At 34.6% G+C, this 20,653-nt stretch overlaps 1 protein-coding gene and 1 pseudogene across 6 annotated transcripts in view; one reads left to right on the top strand and one right to left on the bottom strand.

Moving 5' to 3' along the window:
* The window catches only part of LOC106868156 (protein neuralized), a 521,151-nt gene that overhangs the window by 100,704 nt on the left and 399,794 nt on the right, over positions 1-20,653 (top strand). The window lies entirely within an intron of this gene.
* LOC128249461 (U6 spliceosomal RNA) lies at positions 440-537 on the bottom strand (annotated as a pseudogene).

Raw genomic sequence — 20,653 nt, 5'->3', positions numbered from 1 at the left:
GTGTGTTGGGGGCAAAAGAAAATTTTTGTTACTCTTTTACACTTTTACTTTGTTTCAGTCATTTGATTACAGTCATGCTGGAGCACCACCTTGAAGGGTTTTAGGTGAACAAATCGATCCCAGGACTTATTTCTTAAGCCTAGTACTTATTCTATCGTTCTCTTTTGCTGAACCACTAAGTTACGAGGATGTAAACACACCAACACCAGTTGTCAAGCAGTGATGGAGGGCTAAAGACACACACATAGATATATATACATACATACATACATACATACATATAATGGGCTTCTTTCAGTTTCTGTCTCCTCAAATCCATTCAAAAGGCTTTGGTCAACCCGAGGATACAGTAGAAGGCACTTGCCCAAGGTGTCACACAGTGGGACTGAATCTGGAACCATGTGCTTGGGAAGCAAGCTTCTTACCACACAGCCACACCTAGAACATGGAACACTTCATGAATTTGTATGTTGTTCTTGCACAGGGGTCATACTAATCTCTGTATCGTTCCAGTTTTAGTATATGTTTTGCCAAAACAATTTGAGAAACTTTGATAAATTTGATAGATTGAGCTGATGCATTCATACAAGAAATAAATATCAATGTATAAGTTCATATAAAAAAATACTTGTCATATGATTACAAATTCCTATTTTACTGTCCTAAAGCACATAAAGCCCAATTCAGAAATTCTCTGTAACATAGTGCAAAATATTGAAATGCGTTTTAACGGTTCATGAATTCAATTTTGACTTCTGAATTACAATAATGATTTGGTATATGGTAGACTTCAAGTCTGGAGACTGTTTCTTTGAAGAACCTTATTTTGATAAATTTGAAACAATGAGCAGGTGCATTATAATGATGATCTGTTAGTCAGGCTTAATAAGTTAGGGGGGAATGACACTTTTAAAGCATATTTGCATTTTGATACCATTCATTGACACCTCCATGGCTGAGAATGCCTTATACAATTCTTTGTCTAGTGAAACACCTCTACATTCTCTTACTAATCTTCACCAAATCTTATCAGTCTTAAGCAATCTTCCCACTTGTTTGATTTTCCAAGACACCTACAACAAAAAAAAAAGGAAATGCTGAACTATCCAAGAGAAACAACAATGCTAGCAAAACAAATGAAGAATTTTCTAGCTATGCCGTTTTCTTATTATGTTTAGTGATGTGTTTCTTTAAAGGGAAAACAAAACCATCTTGATGAAATTTTGGCAATTAGTTAGTTTTGTTTTTAATTTTCTATTTCTCTTGAGATAAAGTATGCCCTCATAATACATTAAAGTAAATTAAATTGGCTATACTCTCTCTTTGGGAGGAGTGGGATCTGAAGGATCCAAGAATATAAATATTGAGACATAAGGTGGGGGGATCAGTGGTCTAATTAATCTCCACTATTAAAGCTATTGTTAATGTCACAAACATGGCGATCTAATTATTGAAAATTATTTACATTTGAAATTACTTCCTTGGGTTTGTTAAACAACTCACTGGTTGCATTAGATCAAAGGCGAAAATATCATCTCAGATTTTCCTTTGCATTGAATGAATAAGATAAATTTCTTCATTGTAGTGCTCTTATTATATTCCAGTATTTAGCACTATTTAATAAATAATTTCAGTCTTATGGGCTTTGCTTCAAAACGTATTAGTAGAATGTAAATTTGTGATCATGTGATAATGATTTTTTATGTATTGGTACTTAGTTCTCTTGAGAGTAAGACTGATCTTCTATAAGGAACTCGGTACAAGAAACATAGCCAACCTATTGAAAACAGTGTTCCTTTTTAATTAATTAAATTTAACCCTTTAACATTCAGATTTCTCTGTCAAAGGTAATGCTTATTTATTCACTTTGATATGAATTAGTCATGCATTACCTTGTAGTTTTGAGATTTCAGTGATGTGATTGTTTACTTTTAGAATGACATTGTAGGTACGTGTGAGAGGCTGGCTCTGGCCAATTTGAGTATTAAACAAGTAGAATATTTTGGCCAGATATGGCTGCTTTAAATGCTAAAGAGTTAATGAATTGTCAAATATTCGTGTTGCTGTGTGTATAACTCTAAATTACTAAAGCTATGATGATAATTATGTCTGTTTCTCTCAGTTTACTATGGTGTGTGGATTTACAAAGGATACAAATATACCAGCATAGAAAACGGATGCTAAACGATGATGATGATGATGATGATTAGTCTCTCAGATATTATGTATAAAAAAATGTATGATTACTCTCTCAAATATAATGTATATTTATTCACATTATTTTGAATTAACCATGCATTATCTTGGAGCTAAGAGATTTTCATAGTGTGATTGCTTATTTTTAGAATGACATTGTAGGATAGGTATGAGAGGCCAGATCTGGCCAGTTTTAACACAAAACTAAGGACTTATTTTAATGGAGTCATTTAAGTGACAATACACTGGAGAAATTTTCCCTCCTATTACCTTTTCCAGACCTGTTGAACAGTGAAATTCTTGTCATAGTTGGTGGCTTGCCTTACCAAGATGTCAGGTGATGCTGGTGAAAGTGCTTGGCTGTTCCAGTATCTTAGCCTTGCTGTCGTCCATGGTGTGGGCTTAGTGTTCGATTGATGTTTTTCTTATTCTTTCTTCTTTTTTTTATTTATTTTTCTTTCTTTGCTCTTGTTTGTGTTTTTCGGTGTTGGATTTGTATTTTAATGTGGTTTTGTATTGTATACATATCGTATACATACATGTCATGTATGTAATTATTAAATTGTCTAAATTTTCAATTAAAAAAAAAAAAAGTAACTAAGCAGATCAACCAAACTAAACTCTCATCCGTAACACAATGAACTCAGTACTTACATCATGCTACCTATTTGTAACCCAATGGATTGAGCTATTGCATGAGCCCACCACAATAGGATACAGTATTACAAACTATTGAACATTCAGTTAGTAGGGTGGCATTAAATTGACTCATTTAACTGCAAATTTACCTTAGGCTAAGATATCTCACTATCTGCCTTAACAAAATTTAGAATCTTTTGTCTTCTAGGACTCGAGAATGTTTCCAAAACAAATTTGCTGTGCTTGAGCAGACATATCCAGCTAAGTGAAATCATGGTTGTGGCTTGTGCTGGTGACATGTAAAAAGGCACCTGTGCTGATGACACATAAAAGGCATCCTCTACACTCTTGGAGTGGTTGGTGTTAAGAATATCCAGCTGTAGAAAGCAAGCCAAATTAGACTGGAGCCTGGTACAGCTCTCCAGCTTATCAGTCCCGATCAAACCATCTAACCCACGCCAGCATGGAAAACCAATGCTAATTGATGATGATGATGATTAGCATTCAGATTACTCTCTCAGATGTAATGCATATTTATTCACATTATTTTGAATTAATCGTATTACCCGGTAGCTAAGAGATTTTCATGGCACGATTGCTTATAATAACATTGTAGGATAAGTATGAGAGACCAGATCTGGCCAGTTTTAACACAAAAATGGTGGAATATTTTGGCTGGATATGGCTGGTTTGAGTGCTAAAGGGTTAAGCATTGTCATCAACTCAGTCAATATTTTATATATGATTTATTTCCTCTGTCTTTCTGTTTTAGCCATATCTAACTTTTGCACAAATATATCTTATTTCCATGAAAGTTTAAGCTGTAAAATACTAGTTGGACAAGAATCTTTATCTTTTACTTGTTTTTCCATCATTGAGATTCAGCCAAACTGGGGTTTAGTCAAACAAATTGACCCCTGTGTTTATTTTTGAAGTTTGGTACTTATTCTATTGGTTTCTTTTGCCGAAGTGCTAAGTTATGAGGATGTAAATAAATCAACACCAGTTGTCAAACAGTGGGGGAATACACACACACATACACACACACACACACACACACACGGCAGACTTAACAAAATTCACAAGGCATTGGTTGACCTAGGACTAGAGTAAAAGACACTTTACCCAAGGTACCACACTGTGGGACTGAACCTGAAATCGCATGGTTTCTATGCAAGCTTCTTGACCACACAACCATGCCTGTTCCTATGTGCATATTTTTAAAGAAATTGATTCATAACTTGGCATTTGTTCAGCCAGTTTTGAGTTATTAACTATTAAAGAGTAGATGAGATTGAAGGTATTTTGATCTGCAATTGAAATGGCTGTATTCAAAGTAGAAACATTATTGATTCATTTAGATTTCATTTAATCTAATCTTTTATATTTACATTGTTTCAATTCAAGCCAACAATGGAACCTCTGTAGTAACTCGACCTACAAGAATTAGCAGTCAAATTTGCTTCAAGCCACACCTGCCTTACCCTGTTAGCATTTAAACTGCCCATATCTGGCCCCAAATATTCTACCTGTTCTAAGTTCAAACTGACCAGATCTGGCCTCTCACACCTACCCTTGTATGTCATTCTAAAAGTATGCAATTGCATCATTGAAATCTCAAAGCTATGAGATAATACATTATTAATTGGAAATAATGTGAATAAATAAGCTTTACATTTGGCAGAATAATCTGAATGCTACATTGGATGATGTGATCCTCGAGAATAAAGACTGCACCATCATTGTTTGAACACCAGCCATTCATGACATGATTGACCAGGATTAAACAACAATAACACTACTTTTTTGAATGTGTTGAATTAAAGTAATGTCTCTTCAAGAATAGAAATTGAACTTGTGACACGTAGATTAGTATTCTCTCTAGCCTACTTGGTCACTCAAATTGTTTTTCACTATTTGATCGTTTTATTTAAATTTGTTAACCCTTTGCCTGTCTTGTCTACTACATGTGATACACAGGAAATATTTCCTTGATGTCCAATCATCATATATAACAACACATTCACAATTATTTTCAATCTTTAGAGTAACTTGGGACTTATCAAAGGAAAGCTTTATATTACTCAGAATATAATTCTTTATTGCCCACAAGAGGCTAAACATAGAGTGGACAAACAAGGACAGACAAAGGGATCAAGTCGATCATATCGACCCCAGTACTTAACTGGTAGTTTTTTAATCAACCCCGAAAGGATGAAAAGCAAAGTCAACCTTGGTGGAATTTGAACTAAGAACGTAACGGCAGACGAAATACTGCTAAGCATTTCGCCCGGCGCGCTAACGATTCTGCCAGCTCACCGCCTTCCAAATATATATTACTCAGAATGTACGAAACTTGGATTAATGAAAAGCATGGACATTTTAACTAAACTTATGAAATTTTTTTTTGCACAGGCAAATGGTTAAAATTAAATATTTCATTAATGTCATTCATTTATTTGCTGAGACATTAGGGAAATATTTTCCCTTCTTGTTTTAGAATGTGGCAGTTTATGATTTCTCACTTTCATAATAGCCATTCAGTTTGCTGTGAATATATTTTCTCTTATGTGTCAACATAGTATTGATTTTTTTTTTTTTACATAGACAACAAAGAGTAATCATATGTTCTGTACATGCACTTTCACAAGTGCATTATTGACATAGAGAAATAAAATTGTTATAACCAGTAATCAAAGCTTTTCAAGATCCCCACCTCCACACATAACCTTCATATTATATTATTTAGGTGACTTAAACATTTACCTTTTTATAAAGTGATACATGAGTATTTTATAAATAATAATAACAAAGAAAAAAAATCTTTTATTAGTTATGATATAAAAGCTTGAAGAAAATCAAATGCTTTGATTCTTTGTAATTTCTTTATGACGTTCTTAGCTGAATTTATATCTTATTTTTAAATACTAGAAATTGATTTCTTTGCATCTGTTTGAACAGCTGGCCATGTCGTTTGTGTAGAATGCAGCTTTTTATACTCTTTCCATTTTAACAACAGTGTTATGATACTTCTTTCAGATCTATATTCTCACCCGCTTTCTCTGATTGGTATGTGTCTTGATTATTTTTCATTTTTAACAAGCATGTTGCTGATGCCTCAACCAGAGGGCATTACTGAGTTTATTTCTTCCTAAGTGGAGTCTGCTTAAACAAGAAGAAAAATTAATAAAAAAAAAAGCTAACATTGGAAGATGGCTTTTAGCTAGGTTATCTTAAGATATTTTCCATTGTCATTATCTATTAAAATCATGCAGCATGCATATGTGCACAGCTGTGGATGCAACCTCAACTGTAGTTAGGAAATATGCTTTCCAAGGACTTGGTTTCAAATCATATCTCATCAGATCTCGCAACACAGCACTTTGACCAAGTGTCTTCTACCATCACCTTGTGTTGACCCCAAATGTTTTTGTGTACAATTTGTCACACAGAAACTGTGGGAAAACCAACGTTGTTCCTGTTCATGGATCTTATAGACTTAATCTACTTGACCCTTGCTGCCATTTGCAGTGTCTATGTTTCGCAGGCACTCAGGTTAGGTGTCTTGTCTGAAGGTAACTTTCTCTTTTTCTCCCACTAGTGCTGGAACCCTAAAAAAGTGGTTTTGGGTTCAGAGCTGGTAACCATGTAGATTCCCTCATTGGCCACAATAACTCGTTAGTTTCACAGGTCTATAGTCAACAACCTTTGACCAGTTTGTCTATTAGGTTTCCACTTTGCAATGAATCTTTGTTAGTTACATGTCTATAAGAACTTAAGAATCTGCTAGTCGAAACTTCATTTACATGTCAGTTTGGGGTGTTAAAAAGGAGGCACAAATAAACATAGAAGAAATCACTAAGTCAGAGATATTAAAAAGACAAAAAAGTATTTGGTAATGAAATATCTTGGAAAAAAAATTTCAGTAGTGCTTTTCTTTATCCCTTGTGTGTTTACAACTGATAACAGATATTCTTTCTAGTGACAGTAGCTAAGATTGTGTGTTACAAATTGTGGCTTCAAGGCTTACCTGAAGCGTTTAAAAAGCCTCAGAAAAGCTTGGAAGATCCAGCAATCCTTGCAAACATCATTGGGATTTTCGACAATTTTGTGCTTCAACCAAAATATATATGTGATGATGATGATCACTCCTGTTCATTTCGACATATGAGTATTTGAAAGAGGGGGGGGGGGCTTAAAAAAAAAAGAAGTTTCAAGAAGCTTCGTCTATTTGCTATGGATGCATGAATATAATCTACATATTGAGGGAAAACAAGAAGAAAATGGAGAATAAATGGATGTAATTACTAATTTATTTGTGTGTTACAAAAAGATGACATTTTTTTTAAAAACAGTTCAAATAAATTGATTGGAAGTTGAAAGCTCAATGAAAAATAAATTAAGATAAAAAAGAAAAAAGAGCCTACATATGTTTCAGTCCTGTCATCAAGTTGGTGGGAATTTCCAAGCATTTTGTTGAATGTCAAGAAAGTTGCCACATTCTAACTATATTACGGTGGTGTTTCATCAGGGTTTATATGGAGCTGATGCAACTTAGGTAATCATTTTATCTTTTGAGGGAAGTGTAGAGTATTAGTAGGTTAAAAGTTATGTATACATAACTATACCACAGTATAGTTTAGAATATGGTAACTTTCTTGGCATTAAACAAAATCCTTGGAAATTCCCATCAGCTAGATGATAGGACTGAACCATATATGTAGGTTCTTTTTTTTTATCTTAATTTATTTTTCTTTGAGCTTTCAACTTCCAATCAATTTAATTGTACTGTTTTTTTTTTTTTTAAAGAATGTCACCTTTATATAACATACAAATAAATTAGTAATTACATCCATCTATTCTCCATCTTGTTTTCCCTCATTACTGATAATTTCAATAATCCTGAACATATACCAATGACTTTCACATTATAGTATATGAATTAAACCAGTGGAATACTTTCAACTATATAATCCTTTATGAAGATATGCTTTCCTCGAATTAACTATATATATTGTCAGCTAATGACTAATATGTGTTATGATAATTCATATGCTCAGTTTTTGCCAAACTATCTCAGTTTATATGAACTTATATGTTTTTCCCCTTCATTGGAAAAAAAAAAAAAACCCCCACAAAAAACATAGCAAGTGTTAATCTTTTAGCTAATAGATTTATTAATTCCTGTAGATCATATGACATGCTTTAACCTCATAATTTAATTAAATATCAACCAAATTACTCTTTTAGCAAATTGCAGGAATGGTTTGTTTTTATATTTTATAGTTTCAGAATTTTTATTATGATTATTTTTTCTATTACTTTTATTGAAATAAAATTTGCAGGAAATTAAGAAATTCTAGTTTATTTTATTAAATAACTTTAGTCATTAAGAAATCCAAGAATTTCAATATAAATGTTATGTGAATGCATTTTGTTTTCTTAAGATGCTGTTGAGTCTTAGGTTGCCAATGGGTATTTTCTTTTTTATACATTTTAGAATAATGAATGTTATTGTTTCATTTCTGAAATCAAATTATTTGTGAAAAAAATTTAAACTTTCATGCTCACTAGAATGAACATATATATATGTCTTACTTGTTTGTCATTGACTGTGGTTGTGGTGGGGCGTCACCTTGAAAGATTTTTGTTGAGCAAATTGACCCAGTACTTAAGTCTGGTATTTATTCTGTCGGTTTCTTTTGCTGAACCCTAAATCATGGAAATGCAAACGAACCAACATCAGTTTTCTAGTGGTGTGGGAGGACGAACACACACACACACATATATATATATATATAGGCGCAGGAGTGGCTGTGTGGTAAGTAGCTTGCTTACCAACCACATGGTTCTGGGTTCAGTCCCACTGTGTGGCATCTTGGGCAAGTGTCTTCTACTACAGCCTCGGGCCGACCAAAGCCTTGTGAATTGATTTGGTAGACGGAAACTGAAAGAAGCCCGTCGTATATATGTATATATATATATATATGTGTGTGTGTGTGTGTGTGTCTGTGTTAGTCCCCTCTAGAATTGCTTGACAACCGATGCTGGTGTGTTTATGTCCCCGTCACTTAGCGGTTCGGCAAAAGAGACCGATAGAATAAGTACTAGGCTTACAAAGAATAAGTCCCGGGGTCGATTTGCTTGACTGAAGGTGGTGCTCCAGCATGGCCACAGTCAAATGACTGAAACAAGTAAAAGCGTAATATATATATATATATACATATATATATATATATAACTGGCTTCTGTATAGTTTCCATCTGCCAAATTCATTCACAGGGCATTGGTTAGCCTGGAGATATAGAAGACACTAGTCCTGGATGCTGCACAGTGGGACTGAACTTGAAACCACATGGTTGCAAGTGAGCTTCTTAACCGCACAACCATGTGTGTGTGTGTGTGTTCCTTTAGCATTTAAACCAGCCATATTTGGCCAAAATAATCTGCCTTTTTTATGTTTAAACTGACCAGATTCAGCCTCTCACACCTACTCTAAAAATGAACTATCATATCATTGAAATCTCAATGGTACAAGATAATGCCTGATTAATTCAAAACATTGTGAATAAATAAGCACTACACTTGACAGAGTAATCTGAATGCTCAAGGGATATATATATATATATATATACATATATATATATATATATATATATATATATATATATACACACCCAAACATACACACGCACACACTAGCAGTAATACCCGTTGTTGATCGGGTAATTACTTTTACTCTTTCTCGGGAGCCACATTCAAAGTGTTATTATATATATAGATTTACTACTCCTGTATGTGTGTATTTTATAAGAAGAAAAAAATGTAAAAATTGAAGTAGAAAAAAGATCAGTTTCATATATGAACTTCTGTTTGTTTATTATATGACAATAATAAGTGAATTGTATGTGTTATTTTGGCAATTATATAAGACACAAGGCTTTGGCTAGCATAGAGCTGTAATGAAAGAGAATTGCCCAATGTTCCACACAGTGGGACTGAACGCAAGGTGACATGGTTGGAAAGCAGGCTTCTCAACCACACAGCCATACCTATAAAGGAGAGATACATTTTGGATAATATGCTCCTTGACACTATATGCTTAACAAAAAGATGGGATGTTTATGGTGATAAGACCTTTGATTTTAATATTTACTCGAGCAACGCAACAACTAACAACACTACATCTTACAGGGTGTTCTAGAATTAACTATCTGTTTCAATGAAACTGGGCAAATTAAAAAAAAACTGACAGAATTTTATGTTTATTACCAAAACAAATAGATTTATAGATCTTACGTCAAACTTTTATTGAAAATTTCCAACATGTCTGTATCCCTGCATACTTCAAATCTCTCCTTAGCGTTGTGAAACACGTTTTGAAGCATTTCAGGAGTTAGCTCCTGCGCTGCTAACTAAATGGGTTCTTTAAGCTCAGCTAAACGATTAATCTATCTTGGGAATGGAGGTAAAGAAAATTATTGCTGCCAAATTGAAAAGAAAAGCTGTCATGGACGAATAAGAGGGGTCCAACAAGGATAAAAATAAAATCATAAACAAGACTAAGTTTATAGACTTTTAATATATATATTAAACATGATAAGCATAAATAAAAGTGAGTTTTAAAAAAAATGCATCCGATTTCACTCAAATCATCATTAATTCTGGGACACCCTGCATTTACTCGTCTGTCTAAACACCGGGGGGGGGGGACTAGTTGCAGGTGGTGAGCATAGCTTCTGGAAGTGGTCACACAGTCAAACTCAAATGGCTGTGAGTCAACAGGGCACTTCTGGAGAATGGATGAATGGGTTTGCTGTACCTTTACCCAGCCACACACACACAAGGCCCGGTGGTACGTGGGATGATAACATGAAGCATCAACAGAGCACTGACAAAAATTTTTATGTTTTTCTCATTTCCTCTGCCAAATCGGACAAAAAGGTTTTCATGAAATATTATATGCTACTTATAATGCATAAGTAGTGTCAATATTTTATCATTGGAAAATGGCCTAAAACAAAGATAAAACCCAGTGCAGTTTACTCAAATCTGATTAATCTGCATTTTTGGCAGAGCCCATAGTTGGCATCAGAAATTTTTTTTAGTCAACAGCAATTTGAGGAGTCTAATTAATGTTTGTTCTAAATTTGGAGGAAAGTGACTGGATACTCTTCAAGTTACAGGCTTTAACACTATGCAAAAAATGCGGTTTATCTGCCCCTGGGCCTGCGTTAGGCAAGAAGCTGAAAATTTTTTTGGCCCATGACACTCCATGGACCCTTTGTAATGCATGTATAAAATTTCTTTAAAATCAATTGGGTGGATCTCGAGTTATAATGACACGACAAACATACAGACAGACACACATCCTGTGTTTTATATATGTATCAAAAGGATAGTCCTCAAACATCAGTAAGATATTTGCTCATTTTTTTTAATGGTCTTTGAAGGTAGTGTTGGGATACTATTACCTTCAAAGGTTTTTGCCTGTTCTATCAACTCCAGTACTGTTAGAGTAATGCTCATCAGTATCAGATAAATGAAAAGCGAAGTTGTCTTTAGCTAATTGGAATTCAAACCATAATAGAACATAACTAAATACTGATTGTACCAATTTCCTACCCTTCATTATTTTTTGGGAAATTGATAATTTGTGATAAACCTCAGATCCCTACAGTTTCTTTGTTGAACAGATAAAACTAACAAACTGAAGCTGTCTGCAATTTCATTTTTATTCGCTTTCAATTAACCCTTCGGCATTTAAACCAGCCATATCTGATCCTAATATTTTATCCATTTTATGTTCAACCTGGCCAGATCTAACCTCTCACATCTACCCTATAATGTCATTCTAAACAGAAATAATCACATCATTAAAATCTCAAAGCTATGAGATAATGCTTGATAAATTCAAAACAATGTGAATAAATAAGCTTTACATTTGACAGAGTAATCTGAATGCTAATAGGTTAAAGGTAAGGACTGCTGTCATATTTCATTCTATTGCTTTATGCGTCTGTATATTATGTATACACACTTTATTCTATATTTTAATTGATATAACTGTAAATGGACATCAGTTTTTTTAAATACAGATCACTGTCATAAGGAGTAGGTGCAGAATATAATTGTGTTTCTTTAGTCTGTAATGCATATGTCCTTTTATTAACACTGATAAAGTAGCCAGAAACAAATCCAGTTGTCAACTACAGAGCCAAGTGTCCGAATTATTTTGGACAACCTTATTGTATCTGGATCTTTTTTTTTTTTTTGTGACTTGAACAGTGTGTCACATCTAATATGTATTTATCCCTGTATAACAGTTTATCACTCTCACACATTTTAAGATATGTATCTGGTAATAAACCAGATACATATCTTAAAATTTTGCAAATTGATATTTTTTTTCTCCTCATATTGTGGAAGGTGCCAGTTGTGCTTAACGCTTTTTTCTTTCTTTTTTTTCCACTAATTGAGCTTCCACTGGTAGGATGCATGTCATGTTTACAGAAGATCTGAGTTCAAACCTGATGAACAGCCTTGGACTTTATTATCCAAAAGGGTTTTTAACCCAATACTTACTAGCTGTTATTTACAGTTTTATCTTCTTCAAATTCTATACATAAAAACAAATTATTTCACATTTTCTCAAAGTTTCTATACCTCTTAGGACTTCAACAACATACAATTCTCACTGGTAAAAACAAAGCTTCTAAAATGGATAGAGAATTTCAAGATTGATTTGGTTCAATGGTAGAATGTTTGATATGTTTACAGAAGGTGTGGGTTCAAGTCCCATGAACTGCTTTTGACTTTTTCTATCCAAAAGGCTTTTTAACCCAATATTTACATGCTATCATTTATAGCTTTATCAACTTTGAGTTCTACAGTTAAAAACAAATTGCTATCTGTGTTATTTATATTGGTTTTAAATTTTGGCACAAATCAAGCAACTTCAGGGAAGGGTGTAAGTCCATTACTTTAACCCCAGTACTCAACTGGTACTTATTTTATCGCCCCCGAAAGGATAAAAGGTAAAGTTGACTGTGGCAGAATTTGAACTCAGAAAGGAAAGACAGATGAAATGCCACTAAGTATTTTGACCTTATGTTCACCACCATCTTTGTGTTATTTATAATGATAATGCTTCAGGTAAAACAGTAACCAGCATCACCTTCTCACCTCTGGATTTATATTCATGTTAAACTGATAAACTCTTTCATTTATTTCTCTCAAGTGAATGTGAAATGTTTGAGTTATAATCTGTGGCATCCACCAACTTTTGATTCACTTTACCAAATTCCCTACTGATTATCTTGCCCCATATCTTCTTCAAATGTTATCTTTGATGATGGCACCTCACTATGATCACAGTTCACTGGCTGAAACCACTAAAATAACATGATAACCAAGCAGTTTAGCTAAAAGGAGATTTATCATTCATTCTGTCAAATGTCAGGCTTATTTATTCACATTGTTTTGAATTGATCAAGCATTATCTCATAGCTTTGAGATTTCAATGATGTGATTATTTCTTTTTAGAATGACCTTATAGGGTAGGTGTGAAAGGTTAGATCTGGCCAGTCTGAACAAAGAACAGGTAAAATATTAGGGCTGGATATTATTTTACACAACTAAATCTAGACCTAAGCACTTGACTTTATAAAACCTACATTTGTAGGCACCATTGCCATAACTACATATTTGTATTTTGTTAGAGAGTATCTTTAATTATAATCAAAAAAGTGTGAAGGAAAATAAGAGGATATAAAAAGTTTGCAAATATGAATTTTTTACACTGGGACAAAGGTATAGATTTCAAGAGAAGGGTTGATTAAATTGATTCCAGTACTTGACTAATACTTTATTTTATCAATTCCCAAAGAATGGAAAGCAAATGACCTCAATGGAATTCAAACTTAGAATATAAAGCAGCAGAACAAATACTGTCAGGAATTTTGTCGCCTGATTCTATGCCAATCCACTGGAGAAATCATTGTCAATATGAATAAGCTTATATGTATTGGGAAGACAAGAGTTCAAGATTTCAAACAGAGCCCTCTTTCTAAATAAGGGCTTTTCTCAAAACATTAGAAGTTCTCCTCATGACAAATATATTTACTCTTTTACTTGTTTCAGTCATTTGACTGCAGCCATGCTGGAGCACCGCCTTTAGTCAAGCAAATCGACCCCAGGACTTATTCTTTGGAAGCCTAGTACTTATTCTATCGGTCCCTTTTGCCGAACCGCTAAGTTACATGGACATAAACAGCACCATCGGTTGTCAAGCAAAGGTGGGGGACAAACACAGACGCACAAACACATACATATATATATATATACATATATACGACGGGCTTCTTTCAGTTTCTGTCTACCAAATCCGAGGCTATAGAAGAAGACGCTTGCCCAAGGTGCCACACAGTGGGACTGAACCTGGAACCATGTGGTTGGTAAGCAAGCTACTTACCACACAGCCACTCCTGCGCCTATATTTGCAAACTTTATAGCAAGGCTTTTACCAAGGAGGCCATTATTAGTTTCTTTGGATCCTTGTTTTAATTTAATTGAGCTAGAACATTTATTTGAGTGATCTTCTAGATCCAAACTAGTCTCTTATTAGTGTGGCTGGCATTTGGCAATGTGAAGTCATCATCATTATCATTGTTTAACGTCCGTTTTCTATGCTAGCATGGGTTGGATGGTTCAACCGGGGTCTGGGAAGCCAGGAGGCTGCACCAGGCTCCAGTCTGATCTGGAAGTGTTTCTAAAGCTGGATTCCCTTCCTAATGCCAACCACTCTGTGAGTGTAGTGGGTGCTTTTTACGTGCCACCAGCACAGGGGCCAGAGGTGGCTGGCAACGGCCATGATCAGTTGGTGCTTTTTGCATGTCACCAGCACAGAAGCCAGTCTAGGCAGTACTGGCATCGGCCACGTTCGGAGGGTGCTTTTTGCATGCCACCGGCATGGGAATCACAACTACAATTTCCATTTGGTTTTCATTTTGATGTTGATGTACTTGACTCAATAGGTCTCCTCAAGCACAGCAGGTTGCCCTATGGTCCAAGGTACTTTTGAATGGGCTGGGGCTGGTTATGTGAAACTGGTGTAGGATACAGCCGTGAACTCACTTTATTCGCAGTTACAGCATATCTCTAGAGGTCTCGGTCTTTCGTCATTGCCTCTGTGAGACCCAACGTTCGAATCTCATGTTTGACCACCTCATCCCATGTCTTCCTGGGTCTACCTCTACCCTGGATTCCTTCATGAAATGAATAGGAAAATGCTATTATCTGACAGTGAAAGCTACTAAAAGTAGAGGAACCAATATAAAAAAAAAAAAAGAAAGGGAAAAAGTGTAAGGTGAAACAATATGAGCTAGATCTCACTGAAGTATTTCAAGGAATTATGATTGATGATCTGATACATGATAGATTCATCTAAGAATAGAATAATTTCAAACTGTAGTGGGGGTTGTTTCTGTGGAATATGAAATGCTAATTGATATAGAAACAATATTTAAGGATTGGCTCCAAGTCCATGAAAGGTTGTTGAATTAATCCTCTCTTCATGGACAACTTTGAAAATAAATTTGAGTTCTTTCCTTCCTCTGTCATATTCAAAGTTGCCAGCAAAGTGGCAAGTAAGATAATTTTAACAATTCCAACTTAGAATACTATCAATAATGACTTTGCTTTTCAGCCTGCTTGGGTTGATAAATAGAACAAAGGACTGTAAAATCAAAATTGAATGTCGGCGCTCATCTTCAACTTAAGATCATATGACCTGGTTTTATTCTTTTTCTTTCATTTTATATTTTAATAGCTAATTCTTGCGTTGCAGTTCATATGGTGATGATGGAAAATAACTTTTCCTTTTTAGAGTACCAATCAGATGTATTTGTGCATTACTAGAATCTTTATTGTTGGAGCCATCTACATAATGGAGTTATTTAAAAGATCTGACATTCTCAATGGATTTTAACTGCAAGTGAAATGAATGGTGTACAAAATATGCTTCAATGACATTAAAAATTGTCTTTGTTTTAGTTTTACAAATACTTTGTCTATATCTATAAGGAATATGATTTAAATGTCATAGATAGTTTGTTGCTGCTTTAATACAAAAGAAACTAACATTTATAGCTAATGCATATGTGATACATAAGCCAAATTACTTCTGTAAAATGATCATGTAAATAAGTAGTTGAATTTTATTGAAATTTTCCACTTTAAAAAATTACCATTATTAATTTTCTTTGAATTTTATTTAAAAAAAAAAGTAAAAACCAATTATGTTCAATTCAGCGTTTTTAGTGTTTTGTGATTAAAAGCTAAAAATTATGCAAATTCATTAGAATTGATGATGTGTTTTTCAATTCTTTACATTTTTTTGTTGTTGTTTGTGCTGCCCCATCTCCTCTCACATTAAATATTTTCAGCCTTGTTTCACATAAATTGAATAATTCTGTAAATTTGGATTATTTATTTATTATACATGTTGTCTTCATCATCAAAATGTTACATTTTGTTTCAAAATAATATTTACTGGAAACCAATTTCATTAAAAATATTCTACTTTAATTATATTTTAGTGATCATTATATATTTACATCTCTAACAGATCGTAAACAATTAGTCTTTTAATACAACAAACATTCTGTTTTCTAACTATTCTTTTATGTTAGAAAAAAAAAATCTTTGAAAGATATTTCACTGTCATTATCATAGTACTGATGAGAGAGGGGGACAAACAAAAGTTGTATGTGATCACTTGATTGTTAGAAATATCAGCCAAATCTTCCTCTACTATCATATCATATTTAACCCCTTAGCATTTAGATTACTTTGTTAAATGTAATGCTTATTTATTCACATTGTTTTGAATTAATCATGTATTATTTTGTAGCTTTGAGATTTCAATAACTTGATTGTTTATTTTTACAATGACATTGTAGAGTAGGTGTGAGAAATCAGATCTGGTCAGTTTGAACATAAAGCAGGTAGAATATTTGGGCCGGTTATGGCCAGTTTAAATGCTAAAGGGTTATAAAAAGACAAGACATTGAATAATGCAGTCCCAATCACAATACTATATCTGGATAAAACAGACAACTTTTGAGCATAAGCTAGACATGATCAGGGCTGGCCCAAGGCTAAACATTATCATTATCACCAATTATCAATCCTAATTAGTCCATGCTCACAAGTAATTAAGAAGTCTAGAATCACATATCTTTCCATTAATCTTGTACCATTCACTCAAGGGGATCTTAATACTTTCAGGTCTGAATTAATTACTCTTGAAACTTCACTCGTTCTACTCTGGTCATCTATAGGACTCATTGAGCCAAATTATCTGCTGAAAACAACTACTAAGCTCTCTGTCAGACAACCCCCCTACCACCTTATAAAGAGATAAAGAGAGGGTCGTATTGGATGATATGATGCTAGATGTACTGTGGCTGGAGAAAATATTAGACCAGTGCTACTCAGAGTGGGTGGTACCAACCACTGGGTGTGAGGGCAATGAAAAATTTTATATGGGTACTGTGGATAAAGGGAGATAGTAAGGGTGGTACATAGCTGTATCTGAATGGTTTTTTTTTTTTTAGCTATTGATTCCTATTTGAATGACACTTCTAAAAACAGCATAAAAAGTTTGTAATATGATAAATTGCTTGTTAGCCACAATTACAACAGCAGACAAGATGAGTAACAATGACAAGATAACCAAAACAATATAATACCATTTAGGGTATTGACTGACAGTTGGATGGTACTGTGGGTAGATTTAATTAATTAGTCACCATCACCCATGACACAAGTAAATTACTCTGGCTTGATATTATAGGGGATGGAGTGTTGAACTGTTGTTAAAATAGTGTGAGAAGTATTGGACTACATAATCTCTGCTGGAACACTTGGATCATAGGTTTACAGGTCTACTTAATGAGGACTGACTTCTCAATTTAACTGCTGCTGACTCACAGCTTGTTTCCCAAAGTATGCATCAATCATTCAAATTAAATGTCCTCGGCTACATTGGTTGTCTTTCTCTACTATAACCATTGTCTGTATCCTGTTTTAGGTTTTTTTTTTTGTTTTTTTTTTGTTTACTTTTGCAGTATGCCATACAATTTATATAATTTTACAATGTAAAATATTTGCCTATTTTATCTTTTCGATTCAGTCATTGGCTTGCTGCTATGCTGGGGTACTGCTCTGAATGGTTTAGTCCAGTGATTCCCAATGTGGGGCAAATGCCGCACGGGAGGGGCCTGGGAAAATTGTGGTAGGGCATGGTGACATAGTTGGCAAGCACAAAGTTCTCGTTAAACTCATAAAAATGAGTCACTTTTTTTTTTCTCTTAGTCAATAATGTACTTTTTTTTGCTCAGTATTTAATAAAAGAGTAGATTCTTTTGTATTGAAGAATTGTGATAGAATATTAAAAGTAAAGTTGTTTTTTAAAAATCACTGATGAAGCAATCATTTTTCTGGAAAGTTATAGTGGCGCTTGTGGGGAAGATAGGTTGGAAGACACTGGTTTACTTGATCAAACCTTCACCAGTACTTATTTCAAAGTCTGGTACTTATTCTAAACGTCACTTGTGCTAAACTGCTAAGTTACGTGGACATAAAAAAACCAACCCCAGTTGTCAAGTAGTGGACACACACATACACATGTAAACAAAATCAAACACACATGCACAAGATATGTGTGTTATTGGTTTGTGGGTCAGCTGCATTTTAGGCATAAGAGAATATATTCTCAGGGTGCCTGGTGTTAAAAACACCTGAAAGTAAGTTATAGAGAAGTGAGACAATTCATATTAGGTTCCTTTTCGGAGCAACAGACATTGATGTTTCATCATTGTTGACTTTTCAATGCAGCATACTGAACACAGCCTACTACAAGCTATATTGCTGACTATGACTATATGCTAAATGGTTTAAAAACCATTTACTGGCATGTCTTGTTTCATGCCACGGAAAAATTCAAATATGAATTAGAACACACATACACAAAGTGCTTGCATTGTTGGTTTCTTGTGTTGGCTGCATTTTAGGTGTAACCAGAATCTATTCTCATATTCTTAAGGCGGCGAGCTGGCAGAATCGTTAGCACGTCGGGCAAAATGCTTAGCAGTATTTCGTCTGCCTCTACATTCTGAGTTCAAATTCCGCCGAGGTCGACTTTGCCTTTCATCCTTTTGGGGTCGATAAATTAAGTACCAGTTACGCACTGGGGTCGATGTAATCGACTTAATTCCTTGTTTGTCCCCTCTATGTTTAGCCCCTTGTGGGCAGTAAAGAAATAAGAATCTATTCTCAATGTACCTGATGTTGAAAACACCTGAAAGTAAATCATAGGCAAGCAAGACAACTCACATCAGGTCCCTTTTGCAGCTGGCCCATGAACTAATAAAACACACACACCTTGTGTATGTGGGTTCGATTTTATTTATATACCTCGAGATGCTTCCAATTCATATTTAAATATATACAGGGTTGGCCGACAGTAAATCAAAATTCCATAGACACTTAATATTCAATTTTATTTATTCATTCCAATTATGAATGTTCAATAATTGAATGATGTGAGTTAAAACCACCGATTTTTTTTCCAACATTTGTCTCTTTATTAGTGAAGTCTCATAAAATAATTTTATGTTTTAATCTTGGAATTAAATGGTTTTGATTTATTGTCAGGTGACTTTTGGCCAACCCTGTACATATATATATATATATATATAGGTAAATGATAGGCTTGTCTCAATCCTTCAGGGGTAGTCTGAAGCATCCAAGCAACCAGGGGATGTTTAAATCTGGAGGCACTCCTGGGAATCACCTGTACGGGTACCGTCTTGGTTAGAGGGCATCCAGAGGCAGGTAATTTATTGTTTAAACCGTAGTTTATAATTATATTTATATAAATATATATATATATATATATATATATATATATATAATCATCATCATTTAACGTCCGTTGTCCATGGGTTTGATGGTTTGACCAGGGCTAGTAAACTGAGGGGTTGCATTAGACTTCAGTCTGATTTGGCATGGTTTCTATGGCTGGGTGCCCTTCCTAACGCCAATCACTCTGAGGTGTAATGGGTGCTTTTACATGCCACCAACATGGGTGCCAGGCTTCCATATTATTTCCATCTACCAAATTCTCTCACAAGGCATTGGTTGGCCTGGGGCTTTAGTAGAAGACACTTGCCTAAAGTGTTGCACAGTGGGATTGAACTTGAAACCACATGGTTGCAAAGTGAGCTTCTTAACTACACAGCTATACCAGGTCCTTGTAGTCTCAATAACATACAGTGTGGTGGGTTATACATTTCAGTTAACATTTTTGTTTTTTTATTTGTCAGTTTCTTTTTCCATGCTAGCATGGTGTATATGTGGTGTGATATTTGTTTTGATGGAGTAGTAGTAGTTTCCCCATCCATTTCCTGCTTCTAGCCACTCAAATGTGAAGTAGGAATGGAACTCTCCCCCCTCTCCCTCCCTCTCCCTCCCTCCCTCTCCCTCCCTCTCCCTCCCTCCCTCTCCCTCCCTCTCCTCTCCAGTCTTTTCTGGCATCTGGAGCTTGCAGTTATGTGCTTTGTTAAAGGACACACCACAAAAGCTATGGTAATTCTAAGATGAATGTGATCAGGAATCTATTATTTTAACCTCAAGGCAATGTTTGCTTTTATTAAATAGTTTAGGAGAGTCTTTCTCATCAAGTAGATGGCCTCTTAACCTCTCCTTCTCTACTTACTTGGCAACAAAGTGGGTAACACTTGAAAATAGAATG

This window comes from Octopus bimaculoides, chromosome 14 (genome assembly GCF_046866305.1).
Source record: "Octopus bimaculoides isolate indiv1 chromosome 14, ASM4686630v1, whole genome shotgun sequence".
Classification (NCBI taxonomy): Eukaryota; Metazoa; Mollusca; class Cephalopoda; order Octopoda; family Octopodidae; genus Octopus; species Octopus bimaculoides.
This window is presented reverse-complemented; position numbering and strand designations above follow the sequence as displayed.